Consider the following 17,455-nt stretch of genomic DNA (forward strand, 5'->3'; position numbering starts at 1 on the left):
ATACAGAAAACAAATTCAAATGACTCCGCTGAGGTCTACAAAATTTGAGCTCACATAGCTAGCTTCTACACTATGATGTCAACATTAATAATATGATTTAGAATTTTAAAGATAGTGCCAAGTATAGAATAATTAAAATCTAAATTTTATGTATACATTTGTGTGATCTGGGTTAAGTTTCTATAACTACGAATTTAAGTAGCAGAAAAGATGGAAAAACTTTCACATGCATGACTACATGTTGAGATGTGCCTTTTTTCATGCATACTTGAATGTTGAATTGTCATGTTTGCATGGATTAGTTTGCCGAAATTTAGACGTGTTTAGCCGAACTTCACCCAGATCCATGGGTGTGGAACTCCCGGCAGCGTGCGGGCTCCCGGCGGCGGCAGGATCGGTCGACGGCGGGCTTGGGCGATGGCGCCGGCCGCGCGGTGCCGGATCTCGTCGCTCGTGGCGGATCTCGCCACTCTGGCCTTCGCGGAGGAACCTAGACCAGGGGTGGCAACTCCGTTAGGCATGGCGACGCCGTCCTCGGCTGGCGACGTTCGCAGGGGATGGATGGACGGCGTCTTGACCACGTGGGCGGTGAGTCGCCGGTGGATCTCCTCTGCGCTGTAGGCTCTCTCCCGCTGCACTTGGTGGCTTACGATCGCGGTCGTCGGCCTCGGTGCGTTCGCAGGGGCTAGTAGAGGTGACATCGGACCGGAGGAAACTTTGGATGACTCGTTCATCCCGACGATGGCGACGACCAGGGTCGCCGTTCTCCTACTTGCAGACGCCATCGAGGTCCCTGCCCTCCACCCCGACCCCATGCCCGGGTGAAAACCCTAAATCTTCTTAGATTGTGCGGTGGCGGCACTGCGTGTGTCGTGCCCTTCTTGGAGGCGCCGCCTGGGGCGATTGGGTGCTCGGTTTGAGGAACTGCGGGCGGAGGGGATGGGACTAGTGGCAGCAGGTGGTGCTTCGTGTCGGAGGAGCGGCGTGGCATCTGGCACGTCGACAACAGTGGGTCTCAGCGGCATGGAGCAGCTGGTTCTCGCCGATGGGCGTGTGATGATGGACGAGCGCAGGATGGTGGCGTTGTCTGGCGTCGTGGTGGCGTCGACAACAGCTAGACCGGGCAAGGTGGATGCAACAGTACATCACTGAAGATGGATTGGTGGCTGCGGTGGCCTCATACCCGACATGCGTCCTGGTTGAGAAATGCACCGGACTGATGAGTGCCCATACCCAGCAGGCATCCTGGTTGAGACCTCGGGTCTTAGATGTTAGGTTTGGCTGCGAGGTCTGTTAGGTATTAGGCCCAGGCTATCAGCATCTCTACATCAACTGGATAGGAGTAGTGACAAATGTTGTCTAGACGATGGCTTTAGTCTTACTGTTGTATGACTTTGTAAGGTCTTGTGTGAATAATTAATAAAGTGAATGCATGTATCGCCCAGATGCAGAGGCCGGGGATCCTCCTTCATTTCTAAAAAAATAAAAAAAATACAAACATGGATGTAATAGGGACGAAAATTAGATAGAATAATGGTTAAAAGAAAGTACATACATGGACGACTAACTAGATCATTGGGCAGCTGGAAAGATATGGAGCGATCAGGGTCAACAGCTAAAGTGAGGTGCATTTCCTTATCTACTCACACGTGATACAGTTTCAAAAACTTTTCCAAGACTTGCTAGTGAAATAGGTTTTTTCCCTTTTCATTGCAAACTTTCACAGTGAAAGTGAACCCTTCTTTGAAACAATTCCTTATTTAATATTGTCATAAATATTGTTTTCTTATTTGACACTAAAAATCTTTTTTTTCTCTATCTAACAACGAGTCCAAATTTTGTGCCTTTTATAACACTTCTGTCCATTTTGAACCTAAATGACACTTGAAAAAGACCATTTGCCCCTCATGTGATATGTCTGTGTGCGGGGCAGTAGCACGCGCACATAGCATCAGTGTGAGGGCAGTAGCACACATACACACGAAGCAACACACATGCACGCGCGCACACACACACGCAGCAGCAAAAATACCACATGAGGGCAAAAGGCTCTTTTCAGGTGTCATTTAGACTCAAAATGGATAGAAGTGTTATAAAAGGCATAAAATTTAAACTCGTTGTTAGACAGGGAACAATTATTTGTTGATGTCAAATAGAGTATAAAATTTAGACACGGTGTTAAATAAGGAATTCTCTCCCCCTTCTTTTGTCTCAAGCACAGTTGTAACTTGAGTTATCTTAGATTTTGTAGTGTCGATCATCTTAAGAAATCATTTCTTGCAAAATAAGGGATGACATGAGAAAAGTGAAAGCAAATAAAGAAGTGTTCTTACAAAGAAATATTAAGTCAATTTTCTTTTTAATACTTCTTTATTTTGAAATATAAAGAGGTGAATACTATAGCACGATTTAAGAAATTACTGCAATTCTCCTTCCAAAACATGGTTTTGCAGTGGAGAAATGAAATCAGAGCCAGCGTTCCCTAGAAATTTACATTCTCAATGATGAAAGAATCAGTGGTGGAGGAAGGATCGTCTGAATTCTGATGTTGGAATGGACCGGCTTAAGGAAAAACATAAATATAATTACTGTTCACATGCATAATAGGCATAAAATCATCACATTGGGGCAGGCCCTGGGCCCTACTGACCAACCTCATGCATCCGCCCTGGAAAGAATTCTATAGCTTTTGAAAAGGAGGTGAAGGAGCGTGCAAAGATGAAGAATTAGCAAGAAGTAGTCAGAACCTTCGATGCTATCTTTTTTCATGCATTTTTGCGTTGCCAGTTAGGCTACCCGTAATGAAAATATCACAGGTAGTATCATGCATGTTAACCAAGCAATTTTGATGAGATGGTATAGAAATAAATGAAGAAAGAGATGTTTCGATATCATATTATGATACTGTATCATATTAAATGATGTGCTACTTTGTGCCGTGCATGGCAATAAACGCAATTCTCTATGATACCAAATATAATACTATGTATTACAAATATAGTATCTTATGTATGATATTAGTATATATTACTCCCATTACAACAAGCTTTAGCTAGCAGTGCATCAACCTAAGAGCTGGTCGGCTGATGAACAAGCACAGAAAGACTCGAGATTCCATTCCAAGATGCTAATTAATATAAATTATTAACAAATCAGCTCGCGTCTGACGTGTGCATGCATGGACTAACTAAGTGATGAATGCATCAGGGGTCTCTTGGAAAAATATACCAACGTGCAATGCTGCTGCAACACAACGTGTCCCGACTTGCAAAGCTACCTTGCATGATCGAACGTCAAAAAACCTTGCTGAAGCAGTGAAGCTCGTGCTGAAACAACAGAAGATTGAAACAAAAGCCGTTGAACGTGTGTCCATGACGTAATCACAGGACCTGGGCCCGATCTCATCAAAGCTCACGTCACCGGGCGTCTCACCGATTGCTCTGTAGCGACGAAGACCATCTCCTCACCATTTCCCATGAGTGCGTGTCTGTACGCACCGATACACGTGTAGGCTAGGGACAGGGGCGTGGTTGCTCCATCGTACTATATGTATTTGCACCATGCATCTTGATCTAACCACAAGCTACACACAAACGCATGCACTACACATACTACTGTCCATCGTATAGAGAGATCGAAGATCAGAATCGGCTGTAGTTAAGGTCATCATGGCGTTGATCAAGTTTCTGTGCACCTTGGTGGTGGCGATTCTTGTGATCATGTCGAGCGGAGATTCCCTTGCTGCTGTGGCGGCGAGGCCGGCGCGAATCCACGGTGCAAGCACGGAGGCATTGCTCGGTGAACGTGCCGGCGGGCAGCTCGTGGTGTCGCCATGGTCGACGACCAGGAGGGATGCTGACAGGTTCAGTGTATTGACAGGCGCTGACTATTCCAAAGGTTCGAACAACCGCAACAATGGTGGATAATCGTCGATATCGATCGGCTACGTACTTTGGCGTGGTCGGCTCAACACTAATTACCTGCATGATTATGCATATTGATCCAACCTAATTACGTATGTAATTGTACTGTGCATGCATGCTTAGAGTTTATATATAGTGGAATATATTGTGTTGCTTTTGCTTCACGTAAGGTCACGCTCACGCATGCATGGGCAAGTACGACTATCAGACACATTATAGCAGTACACATATTTTTCCCGTTTGCGAAGGATTGGTGTTACACATATGCGTGTACGAATGCATGTTTAAATTTCAGTGCTTGTACCGTTGTACGGTTTGAGATTGGATTGTAGCATGAACTTACTTGAGTTCAGTTCCATATAATATTGCTAGCTGAGTTACCTGTAATTTGTATGGTCAATATACATGTTCCCTCCACTTTAGTGGGAGGCATGAACTAGTACATGTTATACTATCTTATATGTACTACACTTAGTACACTACATGTCTGTACCGTTTGAAATTTGACCTTACTTGGGTTCAATTCCATGTACGCTTGGGAGCTAGGTTTCAAATACCAGGGGTACAGAGTTAAAAAAAGAAGGTCAATACAGGTTGTTTCAGCAAGCACAATGGAAACCCCTTTCACTTTTTTGAACCTTTCCTGTGCATATTATCACTACCAAATTTTTGTGTCGAAAGAAAAGATGCGCTTGATAAATACGGTTCGAAATTGACTTGTGATTTGAAGCAAATAACAAATCGGTGGGGCTAATGATGTCATGCTAATAAATATGAATCTATCTTGCCTCAACCAACATGTCATTAAATTCTTGAAGTTGTCTATCAATAAGATTTAAAAACATATCAACATGGAGAAGTGGTGGAGATGCTTTGTTTTCTTGAAAAACTTTGGAGATCTTTGCCCCCGCAAAAAAAACTATAGAGATATTTGAACTGGCTTGTATAATCCATCTATTTCCAGAACTGCAATCTTGTGCTTCAAACAAAAATAAGTTAGGTCTTAAACAGTCTGCATTTGTTATCTTCTCACAAATCCTGCAATTGAAACAATTAAAGTAGATCATTAGCGATTACAGTGTTTTGATCTCTCTATCACAAAGCATTGCTCAAGTCATCCAAGTACCCAATTAAATGTTTCCTGCAACAAGAATGTAACACCGAGAGCAAATTCAAATGACTCCGCTGAGGTCTACAAAATTTGAGCTCATATAGCTAGCTTCTACACTATGATATGTCAACATAAATAATATGATTTTGAATTTTAAAGATAGTGCCAAGTATGGAAATAATTAAAATCTAAATTTTATGTGTACATTTGTGTGATCTGGATTAAGTTTCTATAACTACGAATTTAAGTAGCATAAAAGAAGGAAAACTTTCACATGTATGATTACATGTTGAGGTGTGCCTTTTTCCATGCATAATTAAATGTTCAAGTGTCATGTTTGCATGTATTAGTTACTACCTCTCCGTCTAGGATTATTAGTCCCCAGCATATTTTTTATCAAACTTGATCACATATTTGACTAGCCAAATGTTAATGCATGTCACCAAATATTATATTGCTGGATTTATATTGGAATACAGTTTCCAATGATTTTGTTTTCAAATGCCACTGTGTCTCCGTTGTGGAGTAGTACATGATCTAACGACCATAGCACCAAGGAATCTCCGGTGGACACAATCACAAGAATTGCCACAACGAAGGTGTCGGAGCAAAAAACCATGATCTTACATCTACTATCTGGTCGGTCTGCCTGGATGATCCATCATCTATGCGTTGGTGTGTGGCTGAAGCGATCAGCAGGCCAGGCTAGCTTGTGGTGACCGATAGTGCGATGGGATAAGCTCTAAGATGCAGATTTTTTTTTTGTTTACATTTAACCAGAAATAAGAAGTTGGCTAAATTTACTAATTGCCTTATGGAGAATTTTTTGTCTGTATAACTGAAGTATGGAGAGCTTGCATAGTTTATTAGATTTATTTTGGAAGATCTAATCATAACGGTATATCTAGAACACCACGAATTGATATAATTACTCTCGTATTTGTCAGTATGTTTCGCCCTTGCCTGGTATATAGTTGTTGTCAAGACTGAGTGTACGATGGTCATTGTGTTTTGTCCCCTTGATGTTACATTATGAGGTAATAAAAATGTCTTTTTCCAGCGAACTGAGGCTAGGTTAGATGGTTAGGTTATTTGTGGTTGAACCAATCCACCATGGTTCAAATCCTAGACTTGGCACTGGTGCACACATTTTCTTGGATTTATTTCAATCGTTTGGTGGGAAGAGGCGTTCCCATCAAATACGAAGGCACCTATGGTTACTCGTCAATCTCAAGATGATGTGTATGTGTTCATAGGGATGAGTGTATGAGTATCTGCTTCTGTACTGTGTTTAAAAAAACGTCATTTTCAAATAAAAAAAGTTTGAGATTGTCATTTCCACATATGTCAGGCTAAAAAATTGAGCACCCTGATATGACAAGAGGAGACTTTTTTGTGCAAGTGATGATCAGAAATTGTAAAACTCTTCTTTCTCAATTTTATCCCTGTTCAGAAGAGAAAATAAGGCCATATAAGATGGAGTAATCGACTACATTGTTGTCCTGCACAAATAATTAAATCGACATACATTGTTGCGAAAGAGCTTTGCATGCCATGCAGCCCCTCAACTGTCATCGTTATTGCATGTATCTAGATCTACTGAGAACGTGTGTCTAGCACCATGGTATAGACCCCGTGGAGCGGGGCTAGTGACCAAGCTTGAAGTCTGGTTCTCACCAAAAAAATAAAGTCCCCTCGCTACATATACTTACGTTGTGCAAGCTGGCGTGTTCGCTGTGTATATTTATGTTGCGCCAGCTCGCTGGAGTTTGATGCTTTTTTTAGATCTTACAATATAATGCCTTCGGGTTGTATCTACCCAAGGATCGAGTTTTTTTTCCACCTAGGTCTGTACTGTGCGCACACACAACCCAAGGATCGAGTTTTTTTCCCACCTAGGTCTGTACTGTGCGCACACACACGAGACACACTACTCGTGGAAAAGCGAGGAGATAAGGTGGACAAAGTTTTCCTTACAGCAGCCATCCATTGATCGGCGGGCGGCTGGACGCCTGTGCGGCCCTTGACGAGATCGGGTCCAAGTCTGGTGTTTTACGTCGACGTCAAGCACGCACGTCCCAACGGCTTTAGCTCAATCGGGTGGTCTGTGGACAGCTTGTTTCATGTTAAGTTTCAGCAAGCCTGTTTGACCCTTCCGCGGCTAAAGTAACCGCCGCAAAGCCGTGGTACATCCATGCTTGTGTGCAGCACGCTAGCAATTTCTTGCATGCTCCTACTCGTTCCCAAGAGATTCTTGATGATTTTTCATCACAAGAAAATGTTTTTGTTTCTGAAGAAGATCCAGATATACTATAAAAATTTAGAAAGCACCACATCGAGGTCTCTACACTATTGAACAACCACTACCGCCGTTAGAATAAGTCGCCGACGTGCCGATGTTGCAGCTCACCTATTAATGCCGGCTTGATTTTGTCAATGACTGCTGAGGAGTGATTGACAAAAAACTACCACTTTAGGGGTTTGCGTCCCACAAAACTATCACTTTAAAAAAAGTGACCGAAAACTACCAAAATTTTCTTAATTTTGTGACTAAAAACTACCACTTTCAGGTAATAACAAGTTTAGACGATTTAAACGTGTTTATGACAGGCGGGGCCCATCTGTCAGCGTCAACCTCCTCCTTCTTCCTCCTCTCTCTGTGGCATTTTCCCAAACACCTCGCGTGCACCTGCGCGCCACCTCTGCCGCCGTCCACCAGGCTCAGCAGGGAGGGCCCGGCGTCGCGCCCCTATGCAACAGCTGAACCCGGCCCCGTCACCTCCTGTTGCTGGCCACTACGGCTGCTGCTTTGCTTCACCCGCCTCGGCCTGCTGCTGCGCTCGCCTCGCATGCCTGCGCTGGCGCCGCACGCCCCGCCAACCTCCCGCAGCTCCCTCGCTCACCCGTGCCCCGCCGTTGGCCGCCGCGCTCCCCTGCTCCCCTTGCCGATGCATGCTGCTGCTGCATCGCAGCCCGCCGCGGCGCCACCCGCGTGTGCCCCGTCGGCGACTGGCCACACCTGCCGAGCCACACGCCGCTCCGCTCGCGATGTTGCCTGCTGCTGCCGCTGCTAGCCACCGCCCGACGCTGGCGCTCGCCGCCGTCGCCCCACCGCGCGTAACAGCCGCCCCTGCCGGACACTGATACGTCTCCGTCGTATCTACTTTTCCAAACACTTTTGCCCTTGTTTTGGACTCTAACTTGTATGATTTGAATGGAACTAACCCGGACTGACGCTGTTTTCAGCAGAATTGCCATGATGTTGTTTTATGTGCAGAAAACAAAAGTTTTCGGAATTACCTGAAACTCCACGGAATATCTTACAATGAATAATAAAAAAAATCCTCGCCAAAGATGAAGACCAGGGGGCCCACACCCTTGCCACGAGGGTGGGGGCGCCCCCCCTAGGGCGCGCCTCTCTACCTCGTGGGCCCCCTGGAAACCTCCCGACTCCAACTCCAACTCTATATAACTGCTTTCGGCGAGAAAAAAATAGGAGAGAAGAAATCATTGCGTTTTACGATACGGAGCTGCCGCCAAGCCCTAAAACCTCTCGGGAGGGCTGATCTGTAGTCCGTTAGGGGCTCCGGAGAGGGGGATTCGTCGCCGTCGTCATCATCAACCATCCTCCATCACCAATTTCATGATGCTCACCGCCGTGCGTGAGTAATTCCATCATAGGCTTGCTGGACGGTGATGGGTTGGATGAGATTCACCATGTAATCGAGTTAGTTTTGTTAGGGTTTGATCCCTAGAATCCACTATGTTCTGAGATTGATGTTGCTATGACTTTGCTATGCTTAATGCTTGTCACTAGGGCCCGAGTGTCATGATTTCAGATCTGAACCTATTATGTTTTCATCAATATATGAGAGTTCTTGATCCTATCTTGCAAGTCTATAGTCACCTATTATGTGTTATGATCCGTTAACCCCGAAGTGACAATAATCAGGATACTTACCGGTGATGATCGTAGTTTGAGGAGTTCATGTATTCACTATGTGCTAATGCTTTGTTCCGGTTCTCTATTAAAAGGAGGCCTTAATATCCCTTAGTTTCCATTAGGACCCCGCTGCCACGGGAGGGTACGACAAATGATGGCATGCAAGTTCTTTTCCATAAGCATGTATGACTATATTCGGAATACATGCCTACATTACATTGACGAATTGGAGCTAGTTCTGTGTCACCCTATGTTATGACTGTTACATGATGAACCGCATCCGGCATAATTATCCATCATTGATCCGATGCCTACGAGCTTTCCATATACTGGTTTACGCTTATTTACTTTCCCGTTGCTATTGTTACAATCACTACAAAATACCAAAAACATTACTTTGCTTTCATTACTCTTTTGTTACCGTTATCATCACTATCATATTACTTTGCTACTAAACACTTTGCTGCAGATACTAAGTTTCCAGGTGTGGTTGAATTGACAACTCAGCTGCTAATACTTGAGAATATTTTTTGGCTCCCCTCGTGTCGAATCAATAAATTTGGGTTGAATACTCTACCCTCGAAAGCTGTTGCGATCCCCTATACTTGTGGGTTATCAAGACTAATTTCGGGCGCCGTTGCCGGGGAGCATAGCTCTATTCTTTGAGTCACTTGGGATTTATATCTGCTGGACACTATGAAGAACTTGAAAGATCCAAGAACCAAGATTTATCCCTCAACTACGAGGGAAGGTAAGGAACTGTCATCTAGCTCTGCACTTGATTTACCTTATGTTATGAGTAAGCTTGTGACACCTAAACCTGCTTCTGCTATTCGTTCTGATATGTCGCATGTTATTGATGATGCTACTTCTGCTATACATGATACTTATGATGGAACTACTTCTATGCCTGATACTACTATGCCACTTAGCGATTTTCTTGAGGAACGAATTGCTAGGGCTAGAGAGATTGAAAATATTGAATCTGATTATGAAGATGAAAGTGATGATGAAGAATCACTTGTTATTCCTGAGGGTTATTTATTTGATCAAGAACCTTCTTTAGCTATTTTAGCTTACAAAGATAGATATGAACTCAAAAGGTTATTAGCTAAATGGAATAAGCAATCTCTAAATGCTAGGATGAGACCTTACCCTGCTTTTGCTATTTCACCTATATGTGTTGCTGATAAGGATTATGAATTCTCTGTTGATCCTGATATAATTACTTTGGTTGAATCTGATCCTTTTCATGGCTATGAATCTGAAACTGTTGTAGCACATCTTACTAAATTAAATGATATAGCCACCCTGTTCACTAATGATGAGAGATCTCGCTACTTTTATATCCTTAAAATATTTCCGTTCTCATTAAAAGGTGATGCTAAGATATGGTTTAATTCTCTTGATCCTGGTTGTGTGCGTAGTCCCCAGGATATGATTTATTACTTCTCTGCTAAATATTTCCCTGCTCATAAGAAACAAGCTGCTTTAAAGGAAATATACAACTTTGTGCAAATTAAAGAAGAAAGTCTCCCACAAGCTTGGGGGAGGCTTCTCAAGTTACTTAATGCTTTGCCTGATCATCCTCTTAAGAAAAATGAAATACTTGATATCTTTTACAATGGACTAACCGATGCTTCCAGAGATTACCTGGATAGTTGTGCTGGTTCTTTTTTCAGGGAAAGAACACCAGATGAAGCTGAAATATTATTGAATAATATGTTGACAAATGAAAATAATTGGGCACTTCTTGAGCCAGCTCCTGCTCCAATTAATGATCCTATTCCTAAACCAACTCCGAAGAAGAGAGGTGCTCTATTTCTCAGTCTCGAAGATATGCAAGAGGCAAAGAAATCTATGAAAGAAAAAGGTATTAGAGCTGAAGATGTTAAGAATTTACCTCCTATTGAAGAAATACACGGTCTTAATTTACCGCTTATTGAAGAAACACATGATCTTAATCCTTTATTTATTGAAGAACCTCCAGACCCCGATAACCCGACACAGGTAGTAAAGGTAAATTCTCTCTATAGATATGATAAAGCTGAAATCCCTCCTGCTAAAATTGCTAGTCAATGCTTGGATGAGTTTGATAATTTTATGTTTAAGCAAGAAGACTTCAATACTTATTTTGGTAGACAATTAAAACAAGATACTAATATGATTAAATACTTGAGTGATTATATGGCTAATATTAGAGGTGAACTTAAACTTGTTAGCAAACATGCTTCTATGGTTACCACTCAAGTAGAAAAAGTACTTAAAGGTCAAAAAGAATTGCTCAATGAGATGAATAGTAAGAAAAATGAGTATGATGTTAAAGTGGCTACTAGAACTGGTAGAATGACTCAGGAACCTTTGTATCCTGAAGGCCACCCTAAGAGAATTGAGCAAGATTCTCAGAGAAATAAAATTGATGCACCTAGTTCTTCTAAAAGGAAGAAAAAGAAAAATGATAGAACTGTGCAAACTTCTAGTGAACCTATTTGCTGAACCACCTAATAATCCAAATGGTATATATCTATGTCTGATGCTGAAACACAATCTGGCAATGAACATGAACCTAATGAAAATGTTAATGATGATGTTCATAATGATGCTCAACCTAGTAATGATAATGATGTAGAAATTGAACCTGCTGTTGATCTTGATAACCCACAATCAAAGAATCAACATTATGATAAGAAAGACTTTGTTGCTAGGAAACATGGTAAAGAAAGAGAGCCTTGGGTTCAGAAACCCATGCCTTTTCCTCCCAAACCATCCAAGAAAAAGGATGATGAGGATTTTGAGCGCTTTGCTGAAATGATTAGACCTATCTTTTTGCGTATGCGATTGACTGATATGCTCAAAACCAATCCTTATGCTAAGTACATGAAAGATATTATTACAAATAAAAGAAAGATACCAGAAGCTGAAATTTCCACCATACTTGCTAATTATACTTTTAAGGGTGGAATACCAAAGAAACTTGGAGATCCAGGAGTACCTACTATACCATGCTCCATTAAAAGAAACTATGTTAAAACTGCTTTATGTGATCTTGGAGCCGGTGTTAGTGTTATGCCTCTCTCTTTATATCGTAGACTTGATTTGAATAAGTTGACACCTACTGAAATATCTTTGCAAATGCCTGATAAATCAACTTCTATACATGTCGGTATTTGTGAGGATGTGCCTGTTGTAGTTGCAAACGTTACCATTTTAACGGACTTTGTTATTCTTGATATTCTCGAGGACGATAGTATGTCTATTATTCTTGGAAGACCTTTTCTTAATACTGCAGGGGCTGTTATTGATTGCACTAAAGGCAATGTCACTTTTCATGTTAATGGTAATGAGCATACGGTACACTTTCCGAGGAAACAACCTCAAGTTCATAGTATCAATTCTATCGAAAAAATTCCATCGATTATATTTGGAGGTTTTGAATTTCCTCTTCCTATTGTCAAGAAGAAATATGATATACTTATTATTGGGGACATGCATATCCCCGTTGAGGTAACCTAGTGTTATTCAAAATTTCTCCGGTTTCATGTTAATCGGAATGAGTTTGTTAACAAGATTTATCAACCTTATTAGTGGATTCCTTTTGATGAGCATGAGATGGATGAAACTAGAAGCACAACCTTTTGTACCTCTCTATACTTTCTGTTATTTAGTTGAAATAAAGTAAAAATAAATAATTTTCTGTCCGTTATCTGATTATTCGTGCAATATAAAAATACCTCGAAAATAAAAGTTCTCCAAATGCCCTGAAAATTAAGTATGATTTTTATAGAATATTTGAGGATTGATGGAAACAAGAACACACCAGGGGGGCCAACCACCTTGCCACGAGGGTGGAGGGCGCGCCCACCCCCCTAGGGCGCGCCCCTGCCTCGTGGGCACACGGTGGCCCTCCTCCACTTATTCCTGCACCCATCCTCTTCTTCTTCCTCCCACAAACACGAAAAATCAACTCAAGCACGAGTTCCAACCCTCTTTGCTGCCATTTTCGATCTCCTTGCTCAAAGCACCTCTCACAAAACTGCTTGGGGAGATTGTTCCTTGGTATGTGACTCCTCCATTGGTCCAATTAGTTTTTGTTCTAGTGCTTTATTCATTGCCAATTTTTGCTGCTTAGGTGACCCTGTTCTTGAGCTTGCATGTCAAATTTATATGGTCAAAAGTAGTTTTGATGCATGATATAGGCTCTAGGCACTTGTAGGAGTAGTTGCTATAAATATTATTGAGTTTGGTTTACTTTTATTTTGAAGTTACTAAAAATTTCAGAATTTTTCAGAAAATGATGAGGAGATTATTGAGGGGATCATCGAGCCAAAGCTCGGAGGAAAAGGTACCGAAGCCTAAGTATAATTTGCCGCGCACCGCGGAGGTTCGGGCGTGTGAATGGCCTTCCGAGGATTTCTTAAGAGTAGCCGGGATTTATGAAGATTTTCATGAGTTGGCTCATAATGCAGGCCTCACGGCTTTCCTCCACGACCAATGCGATTAGTATCTCTTACTCACAAATACCTTTGTGCAAAACTTTCATTTTCATTCTAGAAACTCACCACCTACGGTGGAGTTTCATTTATATGATGAGCATAAGGAGATGTCACTTTATGATTTTTGTCGGATTTGTTTAGTCCCTTTTGAGGGCAAGACAGAAGAACCACATCGTGATGATGTGGAGGGATTTATTAATACTATCACTGTAGGGGAAACTAGGAAGGTTTCCGATGCACGAATCACTAGCATACATTTTCCTGTCTTACGTTACTTTGCATTATTTGCTAGTCGTTGCTTAATTGGTCGGCATTATTGCTGATATTATTATTTTGCTCCAAGGTTTATATAGTGATAACACTTTTAGTATGGGCGGCATTATTGCTAGACGGTTAAGTATGAACCGTACTAAGGGTCCCATCTTTGGAGGCATCTATGCTACACGCCTAGCTGCACATTTTAACATACCTATTAGGCATGTTGAGAAGGAAGAAAAAGTGCTGCCTCGAGTTTATTTAGATTATAAAAGTATGGTGGCACATGATTTTATTGTTAAGAATAGGGCAGGAGAGCTTAAATATCAAGTGTTCTTTAATAAACATCATCCTGAGACTATTACCTTGCCTGCTCCTCTGTTTGATTTGACTGTAGGCACGTACCTTGTTCCGTTGACGGCTATTGATATGTCTCCAACGTATCTATAATTTTTTATTGCTCCATGCTATATTAATTATCTACTGTTTTGGGCAATATTGGGCTTTATTATCCACTTTTATATTACTTTTGGGACTAACCTATTAACCGGAGGCCCAGCCCAGATTTGTTGTTTTATGCCTATTTCAGTGTTTCGAAGAAAAGGAATATCAGAAGGAGTCGAAACGGAACGAAATCAACTGGAGAAGTTATTTTTGGAAGGAAACACACCAGATGGACTTGGACCCCACGTCAAGGAAGGAACGAGGTGATCACGAGGGTGGGGGCGCACCCCCTGTCTCGTGGGGCCCTTGTGGCTCCCCTGACGTACCTCCTGCACCCATATATACCTACGTGACCTAAAACTTCCAGAACGAGACAATAGATCGGGAGTTCCGCCGCCAGAAGCCTCCGTAGCCACCAAAAGCCAATCAAGACCCGTTCCAGCACCCTGCCGGAGGGGGAATCCTTCTCCGGTGGCCATCTTCATCATCCCGGTGATCTCCATGACGAGGAGGGAGTAGTTCTCCCTCGGGGCTGAGGGTATGTACCAGTAGCTATGTGTTTGATCTCTCTCTCTCTCGTGTTCTTGAGATGCTACGATCTTGATGTATCGCGAGCTTTGCTATTATAGATGGATCTTATGTTTCTCCTCCCCCTCTTCTCTCTTGTAATGAATTGAGTTTTCCCCTTGAAGTAATCTTATCGGATTGAGTCTTTAAAGACTTGAGAACACTTGATGTATGTCTTGCCGTGGATATCTGTGGTGACAATGGGATACCGTGTGCCACTTGATGTGTGTTTTGGTGACCAATTTGCGGGTTCATGAACCTATGCATAGGGGTTGGCACACGTTTTCGTCGTGATTCTCCGGTAGAACTTCGGGGCACTCTTTGAGGTCCTTTGTGTTGGTTGAATAGATGAATCTGAGATTGTGTGACGCATATCGTATAATCATACCCACGGATACTTGAGATGACATTGGAGTATCTAGGTGACATCAAGGTTTTGGTTGATTTGTGTCTTAAGGTGTTATTCTAGTACGAACTCTAGGGCTGTTTGTGACACTTATAGGAATAGCCCAACGGATTGATTGGAAAGAATAACTTTGAGGTGGTTTCGTACCCTACCATAATTTTTTCGTTCGTTCTCCGCTATTAGTGACTTTGGAGTGACTCTTTGTTGCATGTTGAGGGATAGTTATGTGATCCAATTATGTTAGTATTGTTGAGGGAACTTACACTAGCGAAAGTATGAACCCTAGGCCTTGTTTCAACGCATTGCAATACCGTTTACGCTCACTTTTACTGCTCGCTACCTTGCTGTTTTTATATTTTCAGATTACAAAAACTATTATCTACTATCCATATTGCACTTGTATCACCATCTCTTCGCCGAACTAGTGCACCTATACAATTTACCGTTGTATTGGGTGTGTTGGGGACACAAGAGACTCTTTGTTATTTGGTTGCAGGGTTGCTTGAGAGAGACCATCTTCATCCTACGCCTCCTACGGATTGATAAACCTTAGGTCATCCACTTGAGGGAAATTTGCTACTGTCCTACAAACCTCTGCACTTGGAGGCCCAACAACATCTACAAGAAGAAGGTTGTGTAGTAGACATCAAGCTCTTTTCTGGCGCCGTTGCCGGGGAGGTGAGTGCTTGAAGGTATATCTTTAGATCTTGCAATCGAGTATTTTAGTTTCTTGTTTTATCACTAGTTTAGTTTATAAAAGAAAACTATAAAAAATGGAATTGAGTTTGTCTCATACGCTTCACCTTTTTAATATCTTTCATGAGTATGATGGAAAGGATAATTGTGCTCAAGTGCTAGAAGAAGAAATCTATAAAATGTTTGGCACTAAATATTTGAATGATGAGCATGATTACAATGTTGTTAGTACGAATTCTTTGAATATCGATGATGCTAATGATGATTGCACAAGTTATGATGAAAATGCCTCCTATAAACATGTCAATTTTTGTGGAGTAGACTGGGTTTGCAAGTACACACCAAATAAGGAAGGTAGATATTGCAAGAGGCATAAGTACTTAGAAACCAAATTGTTGCAAGAAGAGCTAGATGAATGTGCTAAAAAATTCAATATTTTCGTGCCCCTTGTGAACTTTGCAATGAGCATGGTCATTTAAAGCTCCAATGCTATTTGTTTCATGATCAAGTCGTGTCCAAACATTGTGATAATTTGATTACCCTTGAGCATCATAAAGAGCTTAGCCTTCTTTTGGGTTATGAAGAAATGAAACGTATAACTGAGGGTATTCCAAAGTTTAATCTTGATAAAGTTCTTCATTTTGATCTAGAAAAGATTTATATGTATTGTGCGGTGAATTGCATTGAAAATCCTTATATTGCCAATTACATAAAGAAAAGAAAACAAATAGAAGATGAAGAGAATACTAATGAAAGGGAAGAGACTTCCCAATACCCTCCTATTATTTCTTATGATGAATCAGGTAACGAGGAGGAGCCTCCTATTCAACCAATCTCATTAATAAGGAGCTCCAAAAAGAGGATTGAACCCACACATGATATGGTGAAGAGGAAGAAAATAAAAAGGAAGAGAGGTAAAAAGGTATCTCTCCCAAATAAAGTTGCTCCTATTATTGTTGTGCCTCATGAAAATGAAGATGATACACTTTATGATGATCTCGTTATGCCTATTGCTTGTTGTGATGATTATGATTGGAAAGATAATGATACTTCTTATGATCTTGAAAATCTTTTTGGTACTTGCTTGGAAGAATATGATAATAATGTTTGCTATACTATTGGTGCTATCCATACTATTAATGATGAGAGTGATTATGCTTATGATACGAAAAGGCCCAAGCTTGGGGAAGCTATGTTTGATCAGGATGACATATTTGAGAATATATTTGTTTCAATTAATGTTTGTCCCAAGCTTGGGAATGCTGTGTTTAATAATGATGATATTTTGAGCCTTCCATGTTTTGATATGCAAAGTGATTATGATGAGAACAAAGTTGCTACTTATGATGATTATGGTGATGATACTTATGCTATAAAAAGTAGTGATTATATTTATAAAACTTGTCATGATTATGATTACCCCTTCTCTGAACATTACTCTTTTAATGTGGAAACAATTTATAATATTCAAGTCTCTTATGATACTCCCACTATCCCGAAAGAGAAGAATTTTTCTTATGTGGAGAATAGTAAATTTTCTATGCTTGTAGATCATGAAAAGAATGCTTTAGGTGCTGGTTATATTGTTGAATTCATTCATGATGATACTGAAAATTA

Source organism: Triticum urartu, chromosome 4A, assembly GCF_056163025.1.
Source record: "Triticum urartu cultivar PI428250 chromosome 4A, HENAU_Tu73, whole genome shotgun sequence".
NCBI lineage: Eukaryota > Viridiplantae > Streptophyta > Magnoliopsida > Poales > Poaceae > Triticum > Triticum urartu.